The sequence below is a fragment of the Acanthopagrus latus genome, chromosome 1 (assembly GCF_904848185.1).
Source record: "Acanthopagrus latus isolate v.2019 chromosome 1, fAcaLat1.1, whole genome shotgun sequence".
Classification (NCBI taxonomy): Eukaryota; Metazoa; Chordata; class Actinopteri; order Spariformes; family Sparidae; genus Acanthopagrus; species Acanthopagrus latus.
Window position 1 is genome coordinate 21643754 of NC_051039.1, and position 12664 is coordinate 21656417.

Below are 12664 nucleotides of genomic sequence, written 5' to 3' on the forward strand. Positions count from 1 at the left end.
GGGACCAGACGACTGCTGTGAATGGTTGACAGAAGGCTAGCTGGTTAGCATGTAAACTTCAGAACATATCTCTGTAACACGACACAGACATCAATATATCAAATGTGTTGTTTCTTCACATTCTGTTGTTAATTTTGGGTTTGGTTGATTTCTGAATGTTTTCCACTAAAATTCATACATGTTGCCCCCCTAAAGTAACAACAGTGATGATGATTGTAACAAAGCAACTTAGACGGCATTCACTGCTGGTGGAAATCATCAGCTGTTGTAAAATATCATGAATTATATTATTCAGAAACAAGAGATCTTTACATTTCTGCAAACCACAGACATGTTAAAACTTTTGCTGGATATGTCATTTAACACTTGTTAAATGAGAAAAACAAGCGAATAGGTCGAGAAAGCAGCTTACAACCTGTATCTTTTTACAGGTGATGTCAAGCAATGACCTCTAGCATGTATAGTAATTATTACAGCTAAAAATGAAGAAGTAAGGAGAAGTAGCATAAAGAGTGAGACGTTGATGACTGTTGTCCAGAGTGAAACCAGAAGTCAAAGGTGAGTTATTTTTACTTGCTTGCATTGTGAAGTTACTCACGTACATAACACGATTGAAATGACTTACAGTCAGTAATGTAGGTGCATATGTAACAGAAGTTAAAAAAGTAATGTAGTGATTTTTAACCCCAAACCACGTTGTTTCCTAAACCTAACCAGGCAGTTTTGATTGCCTACACTGGACCAAATTGCGACCATAAGAGAAAGGACATGTAGCCTTGGAGACGGCAACTTATGCTGCTTTGGGAGATGCTAACAATCAATTTACAATACAATCTATTCAGTCATTAAATAACAGGGTGTGTTGGAAAAGATCATGCTCCTGTCATCTTGTTAAAAATAACCCCCTCAAAAAGTCACATCTCAATTTCAAAATCATCCAGCTTTGTTGCTACGAACATGGCTGGAAAATGTTCCACACATCTTGTCAAAAATATCCCTTGGTTTATTCAGTGGTATCACACACACATTTGAAATGCTTTCTCGAACAGTAGACTCATGCTTGGCAGCCATCTTGTCTCATCGAGGACCTAATGAAAGTCCTGCACACTCTTACAGCACTTTCAGGTCAGAGCAAGTGACCCAGGATGTTTGTCACTGGTGTGAAGGGGTCAACATCCAAAGTGACCCATGGCCGTGCTCCACACCTGTGTGTGTAATGTGGGTCACTGACTGCTCAGCTCTGGTATGAAAGGGTCAAATGAGGGTTGAAAGCCTGTGCATGATCCCACATCAAACATAGTGTTCTAGTGTGAAAGTGGTGCTAGTCCCGCTGGCAAGTGAGGCTGATTTCCCCTGTGGGGAGCATGGAATTGTGCAAATTGTGCACACAAATGTGATTACAAAAGAAAATTATCTAATCTTTAACCTTCTGCTCTCTTTCTTTTTGTATGTTGTGCGTTTTTGGAGCACAGAGGAAATGAAAGATACGGCCTATATTGTTCCTGTTGGCGTTGCCTTCATGATGTCAGCCTGGATATTTTATTGCATCATGAGTCTCACAACATCTGCTCTATATGAGTGTTATATACATGCAAGTCTACTGCTGGTCTGGATGCATTAATATTGATGTATTTGAGTCTTTGACTGTCAAAACTAGATATCTACTATTATTTTACTATGTACAGTTATTGTTTTGGATATGTTTTGCATTTCAAAGTGCAGCTTTTCCAGAAAATGTCGACCATGTCTCTCCTCTCTCCTGTCAGCTCGCTCTCTATATCGTACTCCGTCATGATGCCTCTCACATTGCCAGCAGGAGCTCAGATTCCTTTATAGCATGAAGATACAACTGAACAGAAAGTTTAACCTGATCCACAATTTCCCCTCGCTGTGGCTCTTCACCTCACCTCACATCTCTCTCCTGCCTGCTACACCTTTCCTCCCCTGTGTCCTTCATCGCCTCCATCCACCTCTCCCTCCTTGATTCCCCTCGTTCTCACCTCTGCAGAGAGATGGCCGCTCGGGAGTCACATTTCTGCCTCTCCTCCCTCCCCACTTTCAGAATCCCCCCACCGTTGTTGTTGTTGTTGCCCACCAAATCTCTGCTGGCAGACGATGGAGAGAGCGAGATAGGCAGACAGAAAGAAATAGACTTCTGCCTCCCCCCTTCTCAAACCCTCCTCACCCTCACCATCACCATCACCATCACCATCCCCCCACTGTTGTTGTCGCCCCTCCAAATCTCTGCTGGCAGGCTACAGCAAGATAGAGAGAGATAGAGAGGGAAGGTAGGTGGGAGAGAGAGAGAGAGAGACAGAGAGAGAGAGAGAGAGAGGTTTGGGACTCTTCTCAACGGGGGGATAGCTCTCAGGGCGGCAGGAAATTACCCATGTTGTTTTTCAGTAATCCTTTTTTAATATCAGGTTTTGGGACAAGGGGGGCCGGGAGAGGATAAGGAGGCAGGAGTGGGGAGAGAGGGAGAGAGAAGGAGGGAGACAAAAGAGGGATCCAGGCCAGACAAAATGATTGGCGGCCCCCAGGGGGACGATATGGTGTCTGTGTGTACATAACACATCTCAAGTGCTGGAAATGAATAGCATTATGAGACTCACACAGTATGTCTTTCTCTGCCCAGTAATACCACCAGTGCCCACAGAAATGAATAACATCAATGAGTTTAGAAGTTTTTCAGGAATTTCTCCCCCCCTTCTTTGAACATTTACAAAGCTCCTTTCACAAGACTTCAGCTCTAACAAGACACATAAATCACTGACGGAAATACAGACAACTACACGTCCTGTTTCTTGAACATTTCTTTGAGATAGTGGCTGTGTTTCTTGTTTTTTTTTTTGTTTTTTTTTTGATGGGGATGATGTGCTATCATCGTTAGCATTCCACAACTTAACTCTTAAATGTGCTGAGGAGATTATGTTTTCACCAGTGTCCTTGTGTTGTTTGTTTGGTTTGTGAGCAGGATTACATGAAGACTACTGAATAGATTTCCTCTAAACTTGGTCGAAGGATGTGTGAATAGACCCCTGTCAACTTTTGCTGTGGATCTGGATAAAGTAGATACCTCTGAAACACAATACAGAGAAATCATAATGTCATCACTAATCACAAATCCAGAAGAGTAATGTGTAATGTAAAAGGAGCTGCATGCACCAAGAAACAACAGCAAATCATCACCAGACTCGGTTCTTAAGAGCTTTTTAGCCCGATGTGAGGAGCAGCAGCCGCAGCAGCAGACACTTACTTCATCCAAAGCAAGTAAAGCTTGATTAACTACCCTACTGACCAGCACTATAATAGACTAACAAAGTCAGCAGCCGGTAGAGAAAATCAAACATGGAGCTGGTAATGACAAAGATATTCTTCTCAGGAGTTGGTCACAACAGGCCCAAAAGGAGAGTGAATTTGGGCCATAAATTTATTAGGGGGCCAGAAGTACGACTCAGTGAATGCTAATGTTGTTCTCTGTCTGCTGAATATTTCAAAAGGCAAATGTCTGCTTTTTGTCTCTGTCCCATGGAGTTTCTCTGCCCCGAGGCAATTAAGAATCAAGATTAAAAAAAACTAGCAGAAACACTTGAAAATTAATCTGTGGATTGTGATTTCCTTTCATTAAAATAATAAACTTTTATGAACAATTTTAAAGCTGCACTAACCAACATTTTCATGCAAACAATAGATCACGTGAGTGTGTCCCATGAAAGCTGACATTAGAAGTCACAAACCCACTGATAACCATCACCTGACGCTCCAGTTCCCCTCTGATCTATGAGGCGTTTTAGCATCAGCTCATTGTTCTGTTGTTTTTTTTTTTATGGCCCTCAACTTTACTGTTTGAGTTCAGTCTCACAACTCTCATCAACCTGTTAACAACAGGAGGAAGGTGTGCTCAACAACAAAGCTCTGACAAACTCATTGTGCACCTTCTGCTCAGCAGCATACAGCACATAAACAAAGCTAGCAACAAACTTTTAGCAGCTACAACTATTTCCCTCGGAAGTTGGTGGAGACCAAAATAGAGCTAAAAGGGTTGAACGCTAATGTCGGTCCATGTCTGCTGGCGGTGTAAACAGGGAGCTATTTGCCAAAATGTTTGACACGAAAAACTTCATGAAGTGATAATTAGTCAATTTTATGTTTATAGCTTATTGCGTGGCGCCAAAGTGGCAAAAAAAAGACGAATTCAAGCACTTTTAACTTGCTAAAGCGTGTTTTTCTTCACTAAAAGAAATTTAAATTAAACTTCCAAAAAGTCAAGACATTCCTTCAAAGGCACACTTCACTTCATACTTCAAGGCTAGATAAGGACTGACTTGCACTGATAAGGGGAGAAAGATCTGCTCTCATTCTCAGCCATTAATCAGTGTCACTTAGGGAAATCCAAGCCTCCCATTAGCGTCTCATTGTAGAGATAGTGGCTGACACAAAGGAGGAGGATCAGCCCACAAGACACAACTCACAGTAGCCTGGTTGTACCTTATTGACCCCCTTTATGGCAGATGCACCCCTTTCGTAAGGGAGTTGGGCGTCTGCCTTGGTTGTCTTCCACTCCTCTCCCACCCCCTTTTCTTCAGCTGGGTGTGGCAGACAGAGAAAGAAAGGAAGGAAGAAACGACAGGAGAATAGAGGGAAAAAAATAAATCTATACAGTGTCTCTATTAAGGCATTGTCAGCAATCATGTACACACACTTTTCAGGACGCCGTGTGACCCTGGTATTTAGCACAGGGATGATTTATACACACACACACACGCGCGCGTTATTTATCTAAGAGGAGTCGGACAATTGCTGCAGTTCCTGGGGTCGGGGAAGGAAGGGTGAAAAGAAAAGGAGTGGTTCACTGAACTGAGTGCGACATAGGTCAAAAGAGGATAGCGAAGTGAAATCCAGTTCATCTTACTTACCCTGTGGGCCTCGCCGGTTTGAAACTCTGCCTCCTAACAACCAGGAGCGGCTTTGACTTCTTGTGTTATCTGACGTGTCCATCTGAAAGGGTCTTTGCCGGGGTCAGATTAGCCAACTTTCCCTTAACTTTCGGGAGTGCAGTGCGAGGTCCTTGGATTTACTAATAGAGGCAATGGAAATAATTCTGTGACTTTAAAGTTATAACCCTGAGCAATACTTACTGACGGAGTCTCTGCCAAACTTTTCTGTTTCGCTAGTTGGTCGCTTATATTGGACACTGGATTCACTGACTACAAGGGTCAATATTTCTCCCTCCTGGCTAACCAAACACTGTCTGTCCACCATCACTGAAAGCCATTTTGTATACTCTGATTACTTCTTTTGTATCGCTATACACAAAAAACTACGATTGTGAAGTCGTCCCTTATGTTACGTGTTGAAACCTTGTATGTTGAAATAAACATGTATGTAACACTGTCATCCGACCTGCTCACTGTAGTTACATAGTGCAGAAACAAGAGACCGCGACACCATTGGCCCTGTTACAAGACACTGTACCATCAACATGATTTTGAAGCTGACATTCTGAGGTTAAAATAGTAACATTATGTTGTTTTGACATATTGATATCTAACCGTGCATGTGGGCGGATTACCTCTTTAAATCTAGTTCATCTTACAGGAATCCAGCCGACATTACTTCTGTTTATTTCATTCCTTTCACATAGATTTCAGCCTAATCTCAGTCACTTTGAGCAAGCTTTCCCCAGCAAAGTCCAGTCAAATCCAGTTCAGCTGTCGACAGTCTACTAGTCCAGTTCAGTCCCACTTCAGCTCAATTTTATTGAGTGGAGTCAAGCCCAGGGCAATCAAACCATGCGCAATTTAGCCTACTTTAGCCCACTCCAGTCCAACCCAGCAGTCTGGCCCAGTTTACTCTGAAATGTTTCTTGCCAGTTCATCCCGTCATCTTAACCCACATGACAAAACAAGCACGGCTCTGCCAAACCCCGCTTAGATCAGCACACTTCAGGCCCTTCTCTGTCTCTTCCTTCCTGGATCCCTGGTTTCTGGCGATAAGGAGGTTAAAGGGCAGCATGTGTGGTTGACAAGGGACTATAGATCACACTGAGGAGCTGTAGTTCTTCCTTTTTCTGCTGAGGATGCACAAACATGTCCTTCCATCACCCCCCTTGTAAAACAACATCGATCTCTGAAACAGTTTATAGCAATATTAGCTATAAATAAATAAATAAATAAATATAAGCGATCAGGCCGGGCCAATTAAGGTTATGCGGTGCTCTGGTCTTGAGAGCGTAGTGCACTCAAACACATCGAGGCTCGCGTGTTTCTCAAATGACATATGCTGCGAAAGTCCTCTGCTGAACCGACAGTAAATCCTGCATATTTTAATTATTGAGCACAAGTACAGTCCACGCTAGTATTGAATCGAATCCTTCACAAGCAAAGAGGAAATAGGATGCTATTGATCCCCAATGGAGGATTAGATTTCCAATGGCAAAGGGATACTGGTCTCATTCTACAATGGGAGGAGCATGTGACAGAGTGGCCTATATAAAACCCATAGCAGGGAGTCAATAGCTCAGAGAACAAACGATGCTGTGGCTAAAGGCAATCTATGCAACTAATTCCTCTCAGCAGTCGCTGCGTTTGTCACATGGATCTCTTGATTGTACTAGAGCATAAAGCGGCTTTCCATCTGCTTCCACAGCTGAAGTCAGTGGGAGCTCCCGCGTGGTTTTTGTTTAATGGCACTTCATGTTGATCACTAATGGTTCGCTCTACGTGTAACCACTGCTGGGAATTTGGTTGTTTTATAGTCCTGGTGCTTTGTAGCATTGTTTTGTGTTTAGCTGTCGATTGTAACCATATTTCTTATTTTTCTGCTTTGTAATTCTGACGCTGATCTACTTCGTACAAGCAGCACCTATTTAATGTCTCTTGCGCTTCCATTTCTCCCCATATTTTACCTGATCTGATGATAGTTGATAGATGTGATAGGATTGTGTTTTTATTTCAATTCACACCTGTATTGCTAGTACAGCAGCTTAATTCACCGAGGTCAACTGCCTTTCACAACATTGCATTGTTTTAAAGGTGCATGAACAACAAATGCCTGCTTGTATTGTGCTCGTCGCTCACCTGACTCTGGAGCTCCTCCCCTCTAGTGAGTGTGTTTTAGTGTCTTTCAGCTCATAGTTACTGTATTTGTTTCAAAAGATGGTGCTGTTCTGATTCTTTCCCACCTCTCACAGCTTCATTTCAACCACAGCAGACAGCTGTTACGTTACCCGTGCAGCAAAAAAAAACGATAGAAGAGGCAATGTTTATCGTCTTGAAAGTTAAGGTCAATCTGATGTTCGAGGGCAAAAAGCCTATAAGCTATTTTTAAATACTAACTTATTTCTATGCTGTTGTTTTCATTCCTCATTGGCTGCCAATGACACATGCATTCTGAAGTCAGTGAAGACTAAAAATAGAGTTTAAAACAGAGTGATTGGTGGACTTAACATTTGTGGGGTGGCCAATAATGGACTCTTAATAAATGCTAATGTTGCCCCATAACTGCTGGATGTGTTAATTGACAAATACTGTCTACTCACACATTCACAAAATGTGTTTACAGCTTGTTACAATGCCATAAAGTGGCCCAAAAAAAATCTAATGAAAGAATCAACATCCAATGAACGGCGCTTCCTGGCGAGCTAAATGATTATAGAACAGTGAAGAAGGCACCACACAGTCGTCTGTGGATTGCACTCACCTGTGCTGAAAATAAAGACGACTGAATAGAAGACACAATCTGATGGACCTGTGTGTGCAGACTGTATTTGCACTCGCTGGAACATCAAAATTGAAAAGTGAAATATCAGTAAAATTAGAAATCTACTGGTGTTTGTGGAATGCTCAGCTCGACTTTCCCAGCCGATATATGTATTTTTTGATTTATTCATTCAGACCCCTGTCATATCAATCACGAGCTCAGTCAGCCCATTGTTGAGGTCTCCATTGTGTCCCTTGTCCTTGAATGTCGACACTTAAAAAGAAAAAAAATGGCACTGGATTGTCTGTCTGGAGAGGAATGATAAAACACTTGAGATAATGCTGCTGGGCAGATTTCCTTGACTTGGTTTCCCAAACAACATCTATAAAGTCTGTCCAACAGCCTTGATGATTAAAGATTAAGGGGCAATATGCGAGAACCTTACTGCCCCATAGCACACAATGAATATCATATATCTTCAAGGATGTGATAGAGCAGCTGATCGATAACAGTGACTCCCCAAAATGATCACCCCAGCACACACACACACACACACACACACACACACAAACACACACACACAGGCACAATCTGACTTGCACTTTTCACCTGCTCCGTGATGAGGGGCAGCACAACGAGGGGCCCATTATGTGCTCAGGCCCACAAAGCTAATAACACAGCAGTATTATAATCAGAGTCTATTGCATTGTGATTACCTCATCACCAGACATTTTTGCAGGAGCGCTGATAAGTTGGCTAAAGTATCGCTGCTGTGAAAATTTGACTTTATTAGTTCTGTTGATTGCAGGCCACTGGGCCCTGAAACATCCCAGCCAATCTATGTGCTCACAGAGAGAGGTCACTAAAGGTTATCTAGCACTTAAATACTGAGTCTGCAGTATTGAACCTGCAGGAATACAGCGCGAAGCCGAACCTGCAAACAACCACCTCACATTAATATAATTCAAAGCCTAGAGGTAGAATCAGTAGGATTAGGAGTAGGAGTGGTAGTAATCAGCTGTTCCCAAGTGCACCACAAAAATAAGTGATTGTTGAGTCACATTCCCAGAACATGAGACACAGACATTTTGGTTGGTGAAGCGTACCGGGTACTTCGCAAAAAAAAATGTGTTAAAAAAAGAAAATCCAGGAAGAGGGCAGCAGGGTCTCTGTAGAAAAGACACACTAGTGCGTCTTTTCTCCCATAGTCTCCCTCTCTGTCTCTTCCCATGTCTTTATATTGTGTCATCTTGCTACGTCTGCCGTGTGTGAGGTTGGGAAGGCGGCGTGCAATGGTGCAAAAAGTACAGATCTCTGTGTTGAAATTTAGGGACTAAAAGTTAAAAAGTTGTATAATACTCCAATAAAGTACAGGTACCTGAAAAAGTACAGTAATGGAGTATTTGCACTTTGTGACTTCCCACTTCTGCCAGCTAGTTGCTGACTAGCTTTCCTGCTGCGACTGGAAACATTATAGCAGCTGTAATTTAGCGCTATGACAGACCTTTGTGGCTGAAGGCATAAATTGGAGTAGAGCACGGATCAAGGCTTTAATCCGTACTGAAACCACCCGGCTAAAGACTCATGTACTTGTGGTGATGCATGTTGGATAAAAGCATCCACACCAAACAGCTTCTGCTCTGTGAAACATCATCATCATCACTCTGGTCCTTGTCATTGACAACAATCTGAGGACGGTTAATTTATGACCTGTCAGCCAGTCGAGATCCAGCCTTTACTTCTTCCTTCGCTCATCTTGTTCTCTCTTACACAGGAGGCAACATTGACCACCAGCCTGTTGTGAAACTGTGTGTGTGTGTGTGTGTATGTGGGTGGTCCCATGGGGTGTGCATTTGGGCTCAGACCTAACTGACCCCTTATGTTGTTTATCAGTCCCTAATTCATCCCAGTGGCATCTGGGCATCACTACAGTCTCCGGTGGCTGTGAAGCTTGGAGTGGTGGGGTGTCTAGTCGGGTATTTTGGGGTGGGGCCGGTGTGTGTGTGTGTGTGTGTGTGTGTGTGTGTGTGTGTGTGTGCGGGAGTGTGGGGGGTTGCCCCGGGAAAAAAAAAGGCCTATCATGGTTTCCACACACCCCGAGCAGAGCATCCATCTGGACGCAAGTAGACTCATTGTTTTGACACTCCCAGCGTGGTGCTGTCTGGAGAGGAGAGGAGAAACCCCTCTCCACCTCGACTGTGCTCTACATGATGCAGTGGGACGGATCTGTGTGTACTGTTTGTGTGTGTGTGTGTGTGTGTGTCCGTGTTAGTTTTTCTGGTCAATTTGAAAAGCTTTAGTCTAAAATGGGACACTCATCATTTGAATGAAATCTATGGTGGCCTGGAAAGCTCAATGTAGGCCAAACTTAAAGAAACACGTGCTGACAAAGACACCAAAGGAAACAATTTCAAACCGGTTGCTAACCAGCATGCTAACCAGCTATCCCTGAGCTAACGGTAGCTACTGTCAGCAGTATTTAGCATTAAGTCTGGTAAAATATTTATTCTAATATTGTAATATCTTATATACAAATTCACAAATTCATACATATTGAACCTCTGAATATTCATGATTTAAAGTCTGTTAATGTGTATTACTTTGTTAGAAAAATTGCTCTCAAAATATTCACAATCCGAGGACAGCGGGCAGAGGGAGACTTTGAAGTCAGTGGGGATCATTCTATGAGTTTGCATCTCGAAAATACTTTTGTTGTGAGAAGTTTCATGTAGAACTATTTTCTTTCTGTATCAGCACACAGATGGAAGAGTTAATCCAATCAATGGACCAAAGGCTAGCTAACTAAGCTAGCTAACATTACCGCTCAGCCGCGGAGAACGGCATTAATGACTGCATTCTGTGCTGTCACGAACTCCACAAGCTTAGGCACACTTCTTTCTGCCAAGTATAGATGCATATAAAGCTCCACAGGTAAGATTAGAGAAAACAATTTTGATTTTGATCATGGGGTGATCTGTCCCTTTAAGTTACTGTGCGCTGAGCTCTCAGAACCTCCATAGTAATCACAAAAAATGACAGTGATTTATTTAATTTATTATTATTTACTGTTACAGTACTATGCTACAGTATGCTGCACTCTGTAAATAAATTCAACATTAATATACATTTACCACATAGCTTGTATTTCTCTTTTTTTGCGATATAGTTAGAGTAATACATGATGAGAGATGAATCTGTATTGATCCACAACCTAAAATAGTTTCATCTCTTATAGTGTTATTTGTCTTTCAACACACCAGAGAACGACCAACAAACCAATCAGAAGTCCTCAGAATCAGCACTTCATCTGTAAGACAAGAGAATATACTGTACACACACCACATGGAGGCCTTCATCCCGCCGACATCATGAGACACACAAAAAGCCGCAAGTCACAGGGGTCGCTCATACGCTTTTATTGTTCATATCAGGAACATTGCCAAGTAAAGTGCTCTATACTGATATCACATTCACGGACACCAGGACAGGATTACAGTGTTGTAAATACTATATGTGGAAGCTACACCTAGCAGTATGTTAAACATAAGTCATCCTAGATAAAGACAGGAGATTAACAAAAAAAAAAAGATTGGGGTCAGTCCAGTTTCTCTCATCTCATTCTCTCCTTTCACTCACACACTCCCTGATGTGGCTCTTGAGGGGCTTCACTGGAGGCGAGGATCCGGTCAAGCAGAACTGGATGATTCTCAGTGCTTGCGTTCACTAAAATGACATCCCATCATTTTTTAGGAAATGAAAATACTCAATAATCTAGTATTTGAGTCTTGAATCAAACGGTGAGCTGGATTGTTGACACCAGAAGAGTTCAGGTTGCTGACAGCACCTCAGCAACGAGTTGAGAGATTTTAAAGTAGGCCAAGGTGATAAAAGGCATCCTTACCTTTGTTTAATTTCCTAATCTTACCTAAAAAGAGACATCATAAGTAGTGACAGAAATCTCTGCTAGCTCTACTTCAAAATGTAAATATTTAGCCAGTTGGCAGATACTGAAAGACCACAGAGAAACATCTTACGGGGAGGGTCGCACACGCCGTCATCATACAGGTTTTGCATATTTTGTTTTTGCATCTGAGGATATAAATGCAGTCAAGGCACATTGGTGGCTCACATGCACACAAAGTCGCCCAGTTGCCTGGATGCTCTACAGGACAGCCTGTGTTCACTGTGCAACACAGATGCCATATTGTGTCAAGGCGTCATCCGTATGAGACAGACGTGTAGCGGCTGGAAAGAGTGCAGCAGATTTGGATACTAACGGTGAAGCAGACTGTTCGGGGGTGAGGTGTGCGACGGTAGACACACCAAAGGGTCGCCTAACAAAGCATCACACCTTCCCACGAAACGAAAAACTAGAACAACATATCCCTTGTTCCAAGCAGTGGCTCCCAACCTTTTTTGCTCGTGACCTCGTAAAGGATAACGCCACCAATTTTACACCTCAAAGTGTGTTTACAGCTCTTGGAGAGGAGAACTGCATCTGTGGAAGAAGCTGTACAAAACATTTTTTGGCAGGCTAGAAGACTCAAGATGATGTCACTTGAGTCGGCATCCGCTGGGTTTTAAGACTACAGGTTTGAATCTGAGAAGAATCTTTGGGTATTGAGTTTGAAACAGGTGAGGTAACCAGACCTCTGTAAGTCCTGATCTTTGCTGTCTGTGGTCAAGTTGCATTGTGGGTAATGTAGGCACCAGGTCTTGACAAGGAGGAAGGAGGAATAAAAAAAGGCTGGAGCCCGACTGACATATCTGCAGGCCATTACTGACTGACATTGGCCTATCATGGATACATCAGTATCACGTATCTGTCGTCCCAATACAGAACATAATGCAGAAATAAACTCCCACTGAAGTTTACCGTTTCAGTTCACTGAGGTACTGTGTCTTTTACGTGTTTTATCACCACATTTCGAGGGATCATTGCAAAAAATGTGTAATTATATCT